This window comes from Triturus cristatus, chromosome 9 (genome assembly GCF_964204655.1).
Source record: "Triturus cristatus chromosome 9, aTriCri1.1, whole genome shotgun sequence".
In the NCBI taxonomy this organism is placed as follows: Eukaryota; Metazoa; Chordata; class Amphibia; order Caudata; family Salamandridae; genus Triturus; species Triturus cristatus.
The window spans coordinates 1088156880-1088176182 of NC_140592.1; positions in this window are offsets into that span (position 1 = coordinate 1088156880).

Sequence of the window (19303 nt, forward strand, 5' to 3'; positions counted from 1 at the left end):
GGGGCTGAGAAACGATAGAATCCTTCACTTCTAGTTAAGTATACTGCTGTAGTATACGTGAGTATAAGTACGCTCCTAGTTGAAAATACCGCTGTCAGCAGAATAAAGCTATGTCTATACCTTATCTCGAACGCTTACCGTGAGTAAATTAAGTGAGCTGACGTCGTGTGTCCAGACGTGTCCTCGAGTGTGGGAACCTCGTAACAATAAATGCCTTGTATAAGAAGACTAAAAGGACGGTCCCGCGAGAAGTCCCAGGTTGGTGTGAGTCAGCGCGGAAGTACGTTTCCGTCGACGCCATTTTGGAATGGCAAAAATAACCAATATAACGCGTTATTAACGCGTCCATTCAGTGTAGTCACCCAGTTGCACTCGAAGCCATGTATCAGTATACAAACTTTGAATTGCTCTCAGAATGATTGCTGGGGTCCCAGCATGTGGTATTTTCTGCCACATTAAGTCACACAGGACCCTGAAAACTGTCTTGAAATAGAATAAACAGATGTAAACAGTAGTTTTGGAAGCAAAGGCAATTCTCATACAGATGTTAAGGACAGTAACCTTTCACAGCATGCCCTGCCCTGAGCTAAAACCTGATTGATTCAACTGGATCATATCCAAAGAGTTTGTCCATGCTGCTAAGACTTGGAGAAGTAGACTTGCAAAGTAGTGTCTAAAGGCCTTATTATGACTTTGGCAGTCTTGGAGTGGGGGTTCCATGCTGTGGCGTCACTCTGAGACCACCAAGGCCATTAAATACTGCCCGCCAGAGTGGGACCTATTTTTTACTCTGGTGAGCAGTTCTTTGGTGGTAATGGGAGCATCAAAGGCATTTCCTGCAGGGCATGGACTGGCAAGTCCATGCCCTGCAGCAGCCCTGCAGCAACTGGTGTTGCATGCATGTTCCCCCTGCATGTACTCCATGGACCAGAGGCAACAGGGGGCCATGTAGGGCCCCCTTTATTTCCTCACCGCCACACTTTTCATGGCAGTCGCACCGCCATTAAAAGTGTAGCGGTGAGGACACTCCTAATATGCCTGGTGGTGCTGCAGCAGCACCACCAGCATGTTGGGGCCTCAGACCACTGTACAATTGTGGATCCCTGGCGCAAGCAGCGGTCCCATGGAGGTCCAACCTCCACTGTCCAAAGGTTGCGGGCGTACAGCCAATCTGTTAGTCCGCAGACCACCACCACGGGTTCGGTGGTTCATTGGACTCATAATAACAGCCTAAGTCTAATAGTGCTATTAATCAATAGTTACCAGGGTTACTCTTGTCACCACCTTTAAAAATTGGGTGAAATATTAACAATGTTTTTTATGTATAGTATGCTTTTATGGTTTTAAATAACAGAATAAAGTACTTTGGCTGACTGACTGACTGATCCAAGACACAAGTTAGGAATCAGCTGGTTGTAAGGCACTGAGTTATGTAAGTTATTAAGATGTATTGCCCATTATTCTATGTTAAAACTAAAGAGGGCAGCAGACAGGCCGTTAAAACCAGGGGCCTGTCCAATGTGTGTAATAATGTTAATAACAATTTATAAAATGTTATGTATGAGAAAAATATATTATTCAACAATTAAGAAAATATTTTATGTTAGAAAAATACATATTTGTTTAAAAAAGTAAACATATGCGTTAAATAAGATATAACAATATATACAAAGTAAAATATAAAACGAAAACACTGTTTCATTTAGTATGCTATTAAAACAAATCAATACTAATGGTGCATGTGAAAAATGCAATAATTAAAACTTTATATCTATTAATAACAGTATAATAGAATATATTATAGACTAAAGTAGTTACATTTAACACTCCCGCTGCTATTGAAACCATTTTAGGGGCTATGCTATATACTAAAATGATCACAATGACTATTCCCACTCCAATCCAAGCCATGTTAGGGAAGGCGTTGCAAACTAAAGGGGTAACATTCACTAATCCCATTCAAATCTTAGCCATTTAGGGGAAGGTTTTGGACACCATAGTGTCAGGAACCGTTTACACAGTTAGATAGTCACTGACCTCAGAACGTCAACCAGTGGGAACAATGGTACGATGCACAGCCCTGAATTCCCTTCAGTGTGAGCCTCCACAGCGGATATCACTCCGAGAGGATGCACTCCGGGGAAAAGGGGGATAGGGATAAAAAAATAAACAATGCTGCAAGGTCCGACTTCCTAAAGGGAGCAGGCTGCCAGAAGGTAGGGGTCTTGTCTGAAGGCACACCACCCAACTCTGAGTCACTGCAGGGAAAGAAATAAAGAGGCGTAATGCATAAAATACTAAACCCCCTTCACACGACAACACAGACACACAGAGTAGGTAGAGGGTCTTCCTGGAACTCACATCAGACACTTGTAGACACACCTCTGATCCACTGCGAGAAGGCACTCCGGATGAGCACTGACCAGTAACAGACTGGAAGCAAAAATAAAGGCAAGAAAACAGTCACAGTCCCTGCAAGGAAGTGCTACACACCAAATACCCAAAAGGAAGTAGATATCTTGTTCCACTGAAAGGAAGGAACAAACAAGGGATGAGACAACAGGGAAGTCATGAAAGCTGTTGATATCACAGCGAAACGAAGTCATTCGGGAATGAGAAATTGCTCAAAGTCCCGGTACGGACGCCATGTTTAATCACACCGCACACGCATACACCAAAAACCTTCGGGAACTAAAAAAAACACTGCAGAAATTAAAACAGCAGATGGAAACTGCCGCAAATGGATAAGAGAGATCCTTCTCTCCTATCCCAAGTGCGGGCATGATACCTCTTAGGCGTAGAAGTCGTATCTCCAAGGCTGCACCCTCGAAGAGCTGACGGCTTGAAAGCATTCATGTTCACGGGACTCCAGGAAACAGAAGGAATTAATTGTCAAGACCCGAACCAGGCAAAGGTGGGGCTTTTATAGTGGAGTTCCATCCAGGTACAGTCCGGGTCTACCATTTCTCCCAACAGGCGAAGGGTATCTGGGACTTGTAGTCCCTCGGCAGGCTCCCGACACGCGAGCTGTCCCACAACATTCTCACTCTAGTCACACTGTCATAGCATACCGGGGAGATGGAGCAGGACACGGGCGTAGAGTACCCCTTTACTCCTAACACCCATTGCGTAACCATGACAGAACCCCCTCTCAAAGACCGACGTCTCGGCGGGCTTCCCAAGATACTTAGAATGGATGCGTTCCAACAGAAGGAGGCAGTGCAAGTTGCTAGCGGGTTCCCAGGGCCTGTCCTCGACCCCAAAGCCTTTCCAGTCTACCAGATATTGGACCCTCCCTCTCACCATTCTCGAGTGCAAGATACAGAGGACCTCATATTCTGCATCACCCTCCACCTTGATGGACAAGGGCCATACAGGAAGCCTAGTGTCCACCGAACAGGGTTTGAGTAATGATAGGTGAAACACGGGATGTATGCGCCAGGCGCGGGGCAAGGAGAGTCTCATGGCTACAGGATTCACCAGCCTCTCAATGCTGAAAGGGCCTATGTATTTGTGTCTCAACTTGTTCACTCCCTCAAGGTGTAGATTCTTGGTCACTAACCACACCTTGTCCCCAACTTTGCAATTTGGCTCCGCGGCTCTTTTTCTATCGGCTAAACGTTTGCTAGCTGCCTGCGCTTTGGCTAACTGAGTTTTTGCATCTATCAGTACAGCTCTAAGATGTGCATAATGTTCATGTATGGAAGGATGGTTGGTAGCTATCGACCACTCAAAAGGAAGGATGTTGGGGTGATGTCCATACAGGCAAAAGAAAGGCGAACAACCTAAGGTTGAATGTTCAGCATTGTTATAGGAGAATTCAGCCATCCAAATCATGGGATACCAGCCGCTGGTGTTCTTTAGGGAAAAACATCGTAAGTATTGCTCCAAGGTCTGGTTGAGACGTTCAGTTTAACAGTCAGTTTTTGGGTGGTAACTGGAGGATAGTTGGGCTTCCACCTTCATTGTGTCACAGAGAGTCTTCCAGAACCATGAGGTAAACTGGGTTCCTCTATTGGTAATTAATACAAGAGGTAATCCGTGACCACGTACTATGTGCTGAAGGAAGATGATGGCTAGTTCAGAGGACGTGGGCAGGTGCTTGAGGGGGATGAAGTGCCCCATCTTTGTGAGCTGATCCAACACCACTAGAATGGTGGTATGTTCTTCATTAGGAGGAATTCTCGACGATGAAATCCATTGATACCGTGTGCTAGGGGCTGGGAGGAACAGGAATCGGGCATAGTAGTCCCACAGGTTTGCTATGTGTTGTCGTCCCTTGTGCACAGGTAGCACAGTTCGTGATGTACTCTTTCACGTCTCGGCACAGCGTAGGCCACCAAAAGGATCGTTCCACATGAGATATTGTCTTGTACTCCCCCATATGCCCGCCAACCACAGAATCATGAGCCCAGGCTAGGACTTGTAGCTGCAAGGTGTGATCAGGTATGTACAGGGCATGATAATGATACAGGAAATCATCCTTCTTCGTTCTGTGGTCGGGGTCTTCTTGTGTCCAGGCCATCCCATCTGTTACAACAAGGGAGACCTTTAGATCCTCTAAGAAATCTTGTGCTGTGATCAGGGCTATACCTACGTCAGCAAATGCCCTATCGGGGAGAATACTAGGAAGGTCATCCAACGACGCCGTAGCGTTTTCGTCTGGTTCATCCATCTGGGAGAGGGCATCAGCTTTACCGTTCTGAGGGCCTGGATGGTACTTGATGACGAAATCAAAATGCGAAAAGAAGAGAGACCATCTTAGCTGTCATGGTTTAAGGGCTCTGGCAGTCTTTAAAAATAGAAGATTTCGATGGTCGGTGTAGATCTCTACCGTGTGGCGTGCTCCCAAAAGATAATGCCTCCACTCCTCGCAGGCTCTGTTAATTGCAAGTAATTCTTATCCTTGATGTTGTAATTCGTTTCACAAGGAGTAAGCTTCTTGCAAAAATATGCCCCGGGATGCAGTTGCCCATTCTCTGGATGCCTCTGTGATAGCACCCCTCCCAACACATACTGTGAAGCGTCTGTTTCACCCACAAAGGGGAGACGCACATCTGGATGTCGCAATATGGGTGCTTGGGTGAATCGTTCCTTCAGTGACTGGAAAGACTTTTCTATTTCTTCTGTCCATACATAGGGAGTGTTCTTCCTTATTAGCCGGGTTAAGGGATGAATAATTCTAGAGAAGTCTTTTATGAAACGGCGGAAAAAATTGGCAAAGCCCAAAAAACTCTGCAGGGACTTGACGTTATGTGGTGTCTTCCACTGTGTTATCTCCGTAACTTTAGCATCGTCCATCTGAAAGCCCTTCTCATTAATCATGTACCCCAGGAAGTGGACTTCTTCTGTGTGGTACAAACATTTTTCTAGTTTGCCCTACAAGGCATGTTGTTGTAGTCTGTCCGGGACTGCCCTTACATGGGTGACATGTTCCTGAGGGTTCGCCAAATAGATCAAGATGTTGCCAATGTAAACTATACAGAAAACATCAAGGTAACCCCAAAGCACCTCGTCCATGAAGAACTGAAACACATCAGGAGCATTACATAGCCTGAAGGGCATTACCTGGTATTCATATAAACCAAACTTCGTGCGGAACGCCGTCTTCCATTCATCACCTTCCTTTTCTCTGACCAGATGATACGCTCCCCGCAGGTCCAGTTTGGTGAAAATGCGTGCTCCTTTCAACTGGTCAAGAAGGACGGGTATAAGGGGTAGAGGATAGCGGTTCTTTACGGATACCCTGTTGTTGCTCTGTAGTTGATACAGATCCTTAAATCCCCTTCCTTCTTAAGGATGAAGAAGAGGGGAGATGATGCCGGTGATGTGGAATGCTTAATGAATCCGTCCAGATAGTCCCTTAGGTGCTGTGTCTCTGGCTCGGTTAAGGCATAAACATGACTGCAGGTTATAGCCAGTCTGGAAGTTAGTTCTATACAGCAATCATAGGTCCTGTGCGGGGGTAGCTGGGTTACTTTGTTTTTATCGAAGACTGGCTTGCAGTACTCGTACTCCAATGGCAGCATCGTAGAACAGCAGTACTGGCTCTCTTCGCATCCCGTTGCCAAGAGACTGGCCTGAGAACCACTGTACTCTGTTCGTCTTGCTGCCTCTTGAGTACAATGTTCTCTGCAAAAGCTTGAAGACATGGTAACAGAGCGTGCAGCCCAACGCACCTCGGGATCATGAAGAGTCAACCATGGCATGCCCAAAATAAGGCGGAACTGCGGGGCATCTATCAAATCGAAGTGTAGGATTTCATAGTGTTCCTCACCAAACTTCATCTCAGGGGAATGGTGTGATACCTGACGGGTCCCGATGATAAAGCCGTGCCATCCACAGCCCTAACTGGTTCAGGGGACTCCTTTTTCACGCATTGGATCCCGATGTTATGGGCATACGTCTGATCAATTAAGTTTTCAATCGCCCCGGAATCCAACAAGGCAAACACCGATAGTGGTGTTTCGTCTGTGATCCACAAAGTAACATGCACGTTGAGATGAGCTCTGGATGTCTGGAGGGTATCGGCAATCATGGAGGAGGTCCTCTCCTTCTGGGTACCCGAGCTAGGGACCTCTTGCAAGCTCAGGCTCTTCAGTTTTCCGACATCTCGCGGTTTTCCCATTGTTGTTGCACAATGCCTTGTAGTTTGGTAGGGGGGTTGCTTCTCTGGGAAACGGGTTCTGGTTTGGCACTCCTTAATGAAGTGTCCCCCTTTTCTACAATACAATCACAGCTTCAGTTTTTGCCTTTTCTTCCTCTCCTCCATCGTGAGCGGACCACGGATTCAGTTTACTAGCATGGGTTCAACCCTTTTAGGGGTCTTTGCCTGTGGTTCGGAGGTGGGTCTTGATCATAGGAAGTAATAGCGGGCCTCACATCGGTACTTGTCACTTTTTCGCTCCTGTAGCCTGTGGTCGAGTTGTACAGTCAAATCAATCAACTCATCACATGTCTGGCGTAACTGCACCACTTAGGATAAAACGTCCTTTAGTTCGCTACGCTGTGGTACTTTGAATTTTGGGACCACGTAGGAGGCATGGCCCTACCCTGCCTATTTCGGTATCAGCGAACCGCGAATGGCCAATGAGGTATGTACAAGTGTTTTGCATAACGTTTCATCGATAAATTCACTTTGTATACGATATTACACATTGATTTCGTGGGTTCCATTTTAGAGCGGTAGCCATCTTATGGTTGCCCTCACATAGGCTGCACATTAAGGACAAGCACAGGCCTTCAGAACACATGTACCTTCTATTGACTTCTCTGTGACCTGTGCGAACTGGCTCCACTGCCCGAGGTCAGTCCGGTCTCACGAGCTCCCCTTCCTACGGCCACCTGTGATTAGCATCAGGGTTTGACACACCATAAAGCCTTTCATCCCATACAAGCCCCCGACTAATCTCTTTCACACCTGACTCTGCTTCCTGCTTTATGGCAAGTTTTATGAGGAGGAGGTGCCCGTGTTTATTGGGGTCTGCCGGTATCTGATGAGGGATCTGAGCCTTGCTGGGTAAATAATTGTGGGCTGGCTGAACTGAAATGTGGGATGGTCATCATGACTCTGCCTTTTTGTTTGTAATGAATACATATGAATGACCATATCGTAAAACGAGGAATGTGTGCCTGAAGCATGATATTTTGTATATAAGGAGAAGACTGGTTTTGTAATGTTGAGCAGTCTCCTGAGAACATACCCGTGTGTACTTCTAGGATTGCTGTTACTGGCTGCAGTCAATAATAAAACGATCTTTGACGCCACCACAAGACTCTGTGTTTCTGTGGTCCAAGACAGGAAGAACTCGAAGTCATAGGGTGATACCCCTGGCACCGCTGGGGTCCTAAATTCCTCAGTACTTCAGTTGGCGCCCAACTCGGGGCGATTTCAGCGGTACTGGTCCAAGCCAGAGGTTCGTGAGGAGCTTCGTGTGGAAATTCTGGAGGAAGGCCGCCACTTCATCGACCCCTGCATGTCGACGTGGTCCGAAAGTCTTTGCTGCGAGGTTCCCCGCTTGCTGACGGCTACGAAGGACTGCTGCCTTGACTATCGCCCTGTTTTGGACCCTTGATAATTTGGTAGAGCGAAACATTTAACCGAGTCTTCTGGTGACGTCATCGATACCTCAGTTAAGTATAAGTGGAGCGTCTCCTAATTCTTAGTTTGGTTCTTAGTTTTGGTATCCCTTCGGGATCGCTTTGATTTGGAGCTTGCAAGCGCCAAAGCCGAAGGACTCGTGTATTCACGAGACTATCGCGTTTTGATAATCCTTTGAAGTTTGAAACTAGACTAGTGAGCAAAGATGCCTGGTTCTAGTATATTTGGAAACTTGTTTTGTTTGGGTTGTAAAAGGGATTCCCAATTAGAGGATTCGTGTCCGGTTCCTCCAATTGGAACTCCAACTTATGAGCTTTATGTAAAACATGGCGTGGGCCCCATTGCATATCATGAAGTATGGACCCGATACACCAGAAAGGACGGTGTTTTAAAATGGCCCCAAAATGGTAGTTTCGATACAGATATCTTAGACAATTTGGAAGTTAAATTATTTAAAAAGAAAGCCCGGCCGGCGATGTTTGATTCTTTCCGCCTATGGCGGAAGGAAGCCAAAAAGAAGGAAATTAAGCTAGCAAAAAGAAATAAGAGAGAAAAAGGTATGTCGATGATGCAAGCAGCTGTACAATTTAAAGATAATGAGGAGGAACAAATGAATGAGCAGTTACATAGACAGCGTAAACTAGGGATCGATAAATGTTACCCAGTTTTGTCACCCCTTCCACAAGATGAGTCAAAAGAGAAAGAGAAAGATTCCCTAATGTCCCATTTGCTAAGTTCGCCACCCCCGTATGCGCAAAATGCCACAACGCCTCCACAGCTCGTAAATGTGCAGCCTCCAGTTAATGTGCCGCAAGCTTTCCTGCAGCCGCCAGCTCCTCCTCAGCCGGCGCCTGCTCTTGTGGTGCAGCCCCCTCAAGGGCCGCCGACTTTGCTGCCTGCATCCCCTTTGCCTTCTGCGACTTTGCCTGCCCCACCAACTGCCTCCCTTGGCGCTCTTCCCGATACTGTCCTTGCATCGGCATCTACACCTACTGTGCTTCCCTCTGTTTTCTCCCTTGTTCTTATGTCAGATTCTCCTTCTGCACGACAACGCATAACTAGTGCGGTTACTAGTTTTGTGTCGCCTCTCCTTGGGTTATCTAGTGTAATCCCTGGCTCACAACGGAAGCAGTTGCGTAGTCGGTTGCCTGGTTCTGAAGAGAGAGAAGTATTAGACAGCATGGCACGTAGATGGATTGTTTATCCTTCTAGATATGATGTAGAATCTGTTGTTAATGTTTTTCATCAGTGGGAAGCGCCACAACAGCGGTACGTTTTTGAGAAAATGTGTGAAATCCTATGTGAAGAATTGGAAGAGAATGATTTAGACTCCAGTCCGCAGGAGTTGTGTCAAGTGCGATTTGAATTTGGAAAAGGTACGATTGTGGGTTCTGATGTTGGGAAAGCAGTTGCGACACTGCTGTCTTTCAGGAATGGGGATTGTCAGCAATCATTGTTTGGACAGGAATTCCCTGAAGGGAAACAGGTAAAAGTGCGACAATATCCAATGCGTGAGGTTCCTCCAGTTTGGAGACCTGGTGATGCAAATGCTGTTCCACCTGTTCTACCACATTTCCAGCGTGTTTGGGTACATGTCCCTTGGAAACGATCTGAAGTAATAGCGCTTAAACAGACATTGCCTGATCCCCGTAAAAACCCTGCAGGATATTATAAGGAGTTGTCACAGACGGCAGGATCATGTATCATGAATCTAGCTGACGTAGATATGTTGTTTGGAAATGTTGTTCCACAGCCTTTGTGGGGATTGATTCGTAATGCAGATCATGCTGCAGAGTTAGGTGACACATGGGCTAATATTATTATTGCTAATGATAGACAAGATGGTGGTGCCAAGCCTGACCCTTTGGTAGCAGAACTCCCTGCTAGAATCATTGCTTACATGAAGACTTTAATGCCCGCGATGCGTGTGAATTGGGATAAATTGTCTGCGTGTAGGCAGAAGAAAGATGAAACAGTGTCTGATTTCTTCACCAGGTTTGAGGAAACGTTTATTGACCACAGTGGTCAAGATATGAGTACGGAAGGTGGTCAACGATTATTTGTTGATAAATTTGTGCATAATTTGCTTCCCGAGTTGTGTAAGAAGTTAAAAGATTCAGAGAGTTCTTGGGCTGTTTCCTCATCAGCGCAAATACTGGCTACCGCACAGTATTACGAAAATAGAGATAAGGATGAGAAAGATAAAGCAGACAAGAAAACTAAGGAATTAAAAACGAAGGTTCTTTTACAGCAAGCTTACCCGCCACGTGGTGGCCAGAGTAATTATCAGCAACCACCACAGTTTCAGAGAAACGTGCAAAGGTACGAGTATTCTCAACCACGTGTTCCTGTAGGCCCTAATCAATGTTCATATTGCAAGGAAGAGGGTCATTACAAATATAGTTGTCCTATTCTGTTACAGCGCGCTAATGGCGCTTTTAGCACCAGAGGTAGAGGTGGTCAACAAGCTCCTAGAGGTAGGGGACGCGGGAATGTTCCCCAGAACGCGCGTCCCCTTCCATCTCAAAATACGATTAATAGTCTTGATCAGCAAGGCAATGCAACTGGTAGGACAGCTCAGTACTATAAAAATGACTATTATGCAGAGGATGAAAATGTAGAAAGTAATGATCACTAGGATAGCCGTAGACAAAGAGAGGGAGTTGTTTCAGTGCCAGTGGATCAGAGTGGACCGTATGTCAAGGTGACTACAGCGGGTGTGTCAGAACCTTTTCTGTTGGACACTGGTGCTGCAAAAAGTCCAATTATGCATTCAAAACTCCCTGGCGCACCTTTGTCTGGTGACACGAATGTTTCAGTAGGTTTTTCTGGCGCCCCGGTTAGGAACCCGATCTCTAGTCCTATGACCCTTTCTGTTGGACCTTGGGAGCTGAAAGCACCCCTTATCCTTATGACAGGTTGTGGTGAAAACCTGTTAGGATTAGATTTGTTGAAGAGATTACATGCAACATTATATTGTTCCCCCTCGGGAGTACAACTTACACTTGGTAGGGAAGTGATTTCTCCAATGTATTTGTCAAGGAATGAACTGCCAGCTGAATTGTCGTCTCTTCCGGATGCTCTTTGGGCTTCTGGTCTTGATGATGTGGGCCTTTTGGAAATACCGCCATACGTGGTAACTTTGAAAGCCAATGTTAAATTGCCACGCATTCCCCAGTACAAGATCTCTAATGAAGGTGAAAAAGCGTTGCTAGCGATTATCTATGATCTGATTGAAAAGGATGTAATTGAAGAGACAAGAGGTAACGTTTGCAATAGCCCTGTTTTGCCTGTTTTAAAATGTACTGACCCTTCACAGCCACCTGTTTACAGATTTGTGATCGATCTTAGAGAGGTAAATAAGATTGTTGTGCCACAGTTTCCAGTTGTCCCTGATATAACTGCTTTGTTAACTATGATTCCAGCTTCCGCTGCTTGGTTCTCAGTGATTGATTTAAAGAATGATTTCTTTAGCATCCCGATTGCAGAGGAAAGTAGGGATATTTTTGGTTTTAGCTTCCGTTTTAAACGCGCTCCTCAAGGCTACTTTGAAAGCCCATCAATATACAGTCAAGCTTTAAAAGCACAGCTTGATGCAATTGTTTTACCTAGTGGTGCCACCCTTATCCAGTATGTTGACGATTTACTAATCGCCGCGGATACTGAGGAGATTTGTAAAGAAGCTACGGTGTCATTGTTGCGTCATTTGTCTGCCTTCCATCACAAAGTGTCTCTCTCAAAACTGCAATATTGTCGACAAGAAGTGACCTACTTAGGTCATCTCTTTTCGAAGGAGGGAAGGAAACTGACCCCAGAAAGAATTCAGGCCATTGCAATATTGAGCGTGCCAAGAACACAGAGAGAAGTGCGTGCTTTCTTGGGTATTACTTCCTACTGTAGGCAGTGGATCCCGAGTTTTTCTTTTCTGGCAAAACCTTTAATAGCATTGACATGTAAAGATACACCGAATCTCGTCCCATGGTCTGAAGAGTGTCAGAAAAGTGTTTCTGAATTGCGCGAGGCATTATGTTCAGCTCCTGTGTTGGGCACTCCCGACTACAGCAAGCCTTTTACATTGTATGTTCACGAGAAAGAAGGTTGTGCATTGTCAGTGTTGACACAGTCTTTTGGAGACAAACAGCGCCCATGTGCGTATTTTTCATCGACCTTGGATCCGGTAGCTAAGGCCTTGCCAAGTTGTTTGAAAGCCACAGCGGCAGCAGCTGTCTCTATTCAACAGTCTGCTGGGTTAGTAATGAATAACACGTTAATTGTGATGGTTCCACACGCAGTGGACATGTTGTTGAACAGGACAAAGACACAGCACTTAACTAGTGCTCTATTGTCAGGTTATGAGTTGACACTATTAGCGAGTCATGTACACATAAAAAGATGCATTGAATCCAGCTACCTTATTGCCAATTGCAGCAGACACGGATGAGATTGAACAGCATGATTGGCTGTTCAGAACAGAAGAGGAAACAAAAGGGAGAGTGGATATTAAAGATATTGCCTTGACTGAGTGTGATGGCACCTTATGGGTGGATGGTTCATGCTTCAAGCTTCCGAATGGTGATACGACTGCTGCATATGCTGTCACGACTTTGCACACGGTTGTTGAAACCGCACGTATACCACATAACTCGGCTCAAGCAGCAGAGCTAATTGCACTTACGAGAGCATGTGTGTTGTCGAAAGGTATGAAGGTGAACATATACACCGATAGTCAGTATGCGTTTGGCGTGGCCCATAGTTTTGGGCGCTTGTGGAAAGAACGTGGATTCCTGACTTCGCATGGAACCAAAATTCAGAATGGTCAGTTGGTGAATGATCTCCTTGAGTCACTGACCTTGCCGCTACAAGTTGCGATTGAAAATTGCAGTGCACACAAGAAAGTCACAGATGATGTCGGTCGTGGTAATGCATTTGCTGATGAAGTTGCGAAAGAAACAGCAAAGAATGTAAATAATCGAATGTATGTTGCAGGCCCTGCAAGATGGGTTGGTGATGTTGGAATGTGTGAAGACACGATAGAGAGCGTGAAGTCCCTTCAAGCTGAAGCCACAGAGAAAGAATTGAGCAAGTGGAGAGAAAGTACGGGTAGATTGGATGAAAAAGGTTGTTGGGTCGATTTGTCAGAACATCAGTGTTGGTTGTTACCCGATGCGTATGTGCTTGCAGTGGTGACGATGGCTCATGGAATGGCCCATATTAGTGTAAAAGGGATTCGCAAGTTGTTGGCTCCAGTATGGCAAAATGCTGGAATTCCCAAATGTGCAGAGAATGTGGTCAAGAATTGCATGGTGTGTCTGAAATACAATCCTGGTAGGGGAACCCCAACTCCAGCTGGTCATTTTGCACCTCCAACGTATCCGTTTGAGGTTTTGCAGCTAGATTTCATCCACATGGAAAGGTGCAACAATTTAAAATATGTACTCGTTGTTGTCTGTGCCTTCTCAAAGTGGATAGAAGCATACCCCTTAAAAGACAATACTGCCTTGTCCACAGCTAAAGCCCTTGTCAAAGAATTTTTCCCTAGGTTTGGAATGCCAAGAATGGTCTGGAGTGATAATGGGAGTGAATTTGTGGGTCGAGTGATGAAAGAAGTATGTGAGGGGCTAGCGATTCAGCAGAAATTTCACACTGCAAATCACCCCCAATCAGCTGGATTAGTAGAGTGCTATAACGGCACCTTAAAACTTAAATTGGCCAAGATTCAAGCAAGCTCTGGTCTTCAATGGCCTGACGCGCTGTCTTTAGCACTCCTGTCAACAAGAATGACTGTGCACTCACGAGTGGGACTTAGTCCCTATGAAATAGTGTTTGGCCGTCCGGCCAATATATGGGGAGTGCCAAGGCCTACAAAATTCAGTGAAATCGAACATCCAATACTGCTTGATTATCTGCATGAATTGACGGCTAAATTGCGTGTTTTACACCAACAGGTGCACGATACTCTGCCTCAAGCCTCTGAAGCTCCAGGACACCCTATCAATCCTGGAACGTGGGTGCTGGTGAAAAATTTTCAATGGGCAAAGAATGATGAGCCCCGTTGGACCGGCCCCCATCTCGTCCTTCTTTCTACAAGATCGGCTGTTCGAGTGAAAGGAAAGAAGAACTGGATCCACGGCGTCCACTGTAAAAGGGTCCCTTTGCCTTTGCCATATGACCGGTGGGTCCAGGAGGGGATCGCTGATTCTGAAACTGAGACCGTGCCTCGTTTTCTGCCTTTTAGCGATGCGCGTGTGAAAGGAACAAGCTCTGAGCGAGAAAGTGACAATATCCTGCAAGAAGCTGTGCCACCGTCAATCCGATTGGATACTACAGAGCCTGAACTTTTGTTTCAAGGTCAGACAGTACCCGGAAGAGAAAGCTATAACTTGAGGCCTAGAACTATGGACAAATAAAAATTCTTTTTCTTTGATATTTTTGACAGTACAGCTCTCTCTCATCTGAGAAATTTTCTTATTTTTGGTTTTTCTTTTCGAACCACCATCCGGGTTCAGCTGTAGGGTCGCGGTGCCAAGACTTTGGGGTACAAGCCGGAGACGTTAGGTCAACGGTTCTGGTTAGTCTGGGGCGTTCCCTGGACTGACAGGTGTATTCCTAAGCAGAAGAAACTCACCCGCCGCGAACAGCACGATTAGAGGATGGAGTTTTTCAAGATGGAGAGACCCGCTGAGAAAATGAACTTTAAGAAAAAAATATGTAAAATAATGAAGAGCAAACGTTTTGTATTATTATGTCTGTTTGCACTAGTTAGTATGATGATGTTTACTGTGAGATATGTATTATTGTCCTCTCAAGTGCCATTTGCACCCACTGTACAGCCTATACCTCCTCCTACTGTCTCCTTACACTCTTTCCACCCTCTGCCTGAACACGAACAAGCTAGACGGTCTGAGTTTGTAAACAACTCGTTCATTCAACTCCTGCACCAGCACCAACTAGTTATGAATACAACCAATTGCTGGGTGTGTGGTTTAATGCCACATACCATTAATAAGGGTATCCCATATCTAGTTCTGCCGTTTAGCTATAATGGATCGTCATGGGCATTCCAGACCATGTTTCTTTTTGCATTAGATGCCTACTCCCCGCGACAACCGCGTTCCATCAGACCTAGCACAAACAATAAGGCCTTAATGAAAGGAGTCGCTGATATGAGCAGAGATATCGACGCATACTCATCTATTCCCAAGGATGAGTTGCGAGCTTATGTAGGTTGGAATGCGACGGGGTATAGCATTAGTCTGGGCGAAAAGCAGCGCAAAATTTCATCCCCAATTTGGGTCGTACCCCACATAGGCCGGTTCTGTTTACAAGGTAATGGTCAGAATCCAAGAGCTCAACTGGGGAAAAGTGACTGTACTGAAACGTACACTTTTCCATCACAGTTTTCCCCCTGCGTTTTTGGCTGCCAAGGAGTTGTGAGAGGCGTTTTTAGTCAGGAGGATACTGCCGGTCAGGAAGCGGGAGACTTCTTTTTGGGTTTCCTGCCGTTTTGGGGACCGATGGTCAATAGTAGGAACCTGAGACAACTGACTCGTGTGGTTGAATCCACTGTTAATGTAACGGCTGGTGCCCTTGGTAATTTGACAGCTGAGCTCCAAGCGGATCGCCTCATGACTCTGCAGAACCGTATGGTTCTAGACGTCATACTTGCAGACCGTGGTGGGGTATGTAAGGTCATCCAATCTAGCTGTTGCATTTTCATACCAGATAACGCTCCAACAGTTTATCAACCCATCTCCAAACTGCATAAAATATCTGAATCTATTCACGTGGATAAAGGAGATTGGTCACTGATGGGGTGGTTCTGGGAACTGATATCTGCCTTGGGTTGGAAGATTCTGATGGTCATTGGAATGATCTTAGCCATTCTTTTCCTGTTCTGTCTGTGTGTACAGTGTGCTCCTGCGATATGTGGCCTCTGTGCTACATTGTGTGTAAGGAAACCTGTATCGAGGGACGAGCTAAGTAATAGGATGATGCTACAGCAACATCTCCATGACCTTATGAATATAGACCTGGACTCGGATTTATATGAGTATAGTTATTGCCTATGTAAGGGCAAAAGGAGGGTCTGTGGTACTTTGAATTTTGGGACCACGTAGGAGGCATGGCCCTACCCTGCCTATTTCGGTATCAGCGAACCGCGAATGGCCAATGCGGTATGTACAAGTGTTTTGCATAACATTTCATCGATAAATTCACTTTGTATACGATATTACACATTGACTTCGTGGGTTCCATTTTAGAGCGGTAGCCATCTTATGGTTGCCCTCACATAGGCTGCACATTAAGGACAAGCACAGGCCTTCAGAACACATGTACCTTCTATTGACTTCTCTGTGACCTGTGCGAACTGGCTCCACTGCCCGAGGTCAGTCCGGTCTCACGAGCTCCCCTTCCTACGGCCACCTGTGATTAGCATCAGGGTTTGACACACCATAAAGCCTTTCATCCCATACAAGCCCCCGACTAATCTCTTTCACACCTGACTCTGCTTCCTGCTTTATGGCCTGTTTTACGAGGAGGAGGTGCCCGTGTTTATTGGGGTCTGCCGGTATCTGATGAGGGATCTGAGCCTTGCTGGGTAAATAATTGTGGGCTGGCTGAACTGAAATGTGGGATGGTCATCATCACTCTGCCTTTTCGTTTGTAATGAATACATATGAATGACCATATCGTAAAACAAGGAATGTGTGCCTGAAGCATGATATTTTGTATATAAGGAGAGGACTGGTTTTGTAATGTTGAGCAGTCTCCTGAGAACATACCCGTGTGTACTTCTAGGATTGCTGTTACTGGCTGCAGTCAATAATAAAACGATCTTTGACGCCACCACAAGACTCTGTGTTTCTGTGGTCCAAGACAGGAAGAACTCGAAGTCATAGGGTGCTACCCCTGGCACCGCTGGGGTCCTAAATTGCTCAGTACTTCAACGCAATCCTTGGTAAAACAAATTGGTGCGTTTTTCTTGGGGCCAATCGGTTTCTGCCAACAAGCGATTGAAAGTCATGATGTATGTAAGTAAGTCTTGTGACCCTTGTCATAAGGTGAGCGGTTCTTTGTCTAAAGACATTAAATGTGTTTTTCTATCGAACAGTTTTCTCATTTCTAGGCAGAAATTGGGGAAATGATACAGTAGGGGGTCATTCCGCTCTAACAAAGGAATAGTCCAACTCGCTGCATTAACCCCCATGTAGTACATTACAAATGCGTTTTTTGCGTGTTCCTCCTGAAAGACCACTGGTTTGCACAAGAAATGTAACCTACACTGGTTAAGGAATATCTCAAACTTTTTTGGATCTCCAAAGCAGCGATCAGGAGGAGCTAATGGGATCCCGGGGTTCGTACCACATGTATAGTAGGTGTGGGGTCCGGAGGAAGGGGAGTGGCCTGAGCTGCCGAGAAGTACCCTGCTTGTTTACTCTATTCTTTTTCGGTAGGTGGGGTGTGTGTATAGGAGGAGGACGAGACCACTGCTTAACCCCTTCTGTGCCACGCCCTTTCCCCCTCCTGTGCCGGGCGTTACATTAGTGGGTGGGGTTCATGACGAGATAGTCTCGTCATGGGCACAGCACTACCGTGCTCCATGACGAGACTATCTCGTCATGGGCACTGAAGAGGTTAATGTAGGAACCACCCTTTGTACCCGCAGGACTTCCCTTCTGTGACAGACCATCTACCTCCCTTCGCTAGGTGCCCAGGCCCCTCCTTAGTTCCTGATTTTCTCCCCTAGAGGCAAGGGCTTCCTGCTGGAGGGCAGCCATGCTCTTCAACAAGGTAGCCAATACCACATTGGTATCCATCGTTCAGGCTGGCAGTAAACTTGGGCTTGTCAATCTGTCAGGAACCGTTTACACAGTTAGATAGTCACTGACCTCAGAATGTCAACCAGCGGGAACGATAGTACGATGCACAGCCCTCAATTCCCTTCATTGTGAGCCTCCACAGCGTATCAAGATATCGCTCTGAGAGGACACACTCCGGGGAAAAGGGGGATAGGGATAAAACAATAAACGATGCTGCAAGGTCCAACTTCCTCAAGGGAGCAGGCTGCCAAAAGGTAGGGGTCATGTCTGAACGCACACCACCCAACTCTGAGTCACTGCAGGGAAAGAGATAAAGAGGTGTGATGCATGAAATACTAAACCCCCTTCACACGACAACACAGACACACAGAGTAGGGAGAGGGTCTTCCTGGAACTCACATCAGACACTTGTAGACAGACCTCTAATCCACAGCGAGAATGCACTCCGAATGAGCACTGACCAGTAATAGACTGGAAGCAAAAATAAAGACAAGAAAACAGTCACGATCCCTGCAAGGAAGTCCTCCACACTAAATACCTAAAAAGCAGTAGATATCTTGTTCCACTGAAAGGAAGGAACAAACAAGGTACGTGACATCAGGGAAGTCATGAACGGTGTTGATATCACAGCGAAACTGAGTCATTCAGGAAAGGGAAAGGCTCAAAGACCCGGTACGGGCACAATGTTGAATCACACCGCGCACGTACACAAAAACCTTCGTGAACAAAAAAGAACACTGCAGAAATTAAAACAGCAGACAGAAACTGCTGCAAATGGAGAAGAGAGATCCTTCTCTCCTATCCCAAGTGCAGGCACGATACCTCTTAGGCGTAGAAGTCGTTTCTCCAAGGCTGCACCCTCGAAGAGCTGACAGCTTGAAAGAGTTCACATTCACAGGACTCCAGGAAACGGAAGGAATTAATTTTCAAGCCCCGAACCAGGCAAGGGTGGGGCTTCTATAGCGGAGTTCCATCCAGGTACAGTCCGGGTCTTCCGTTTCACCCAACAGGCAAAGTGTATCTAGGACTTGTAGTTCCTCGGCAGGCTACCGACATGAGGACTGTCCCACAACAATCTCACTCCAGTCACACATAGCATACCGGGGAGATGGAGCGGGACACAGGCGTAGAATACCCCTTTACCCCTAACACCCGTTGCGTAACCATGACACAAAGGTGTGATAGCTACTATTTCCACTCCAATCTAAATATTTAGGGGTATGTGTTGGACTCCAACGAGGTGACATTTACTACCCATACCAATGTAAGCCATGTAGAGCATGGTTTATAACACTATGGGGTGACATTTACTATTCCCATCCAATCTAAGCCATTTCCGAGTCTTATCGTGGTTTCAGTTTTTGACTGCTACATACCAATG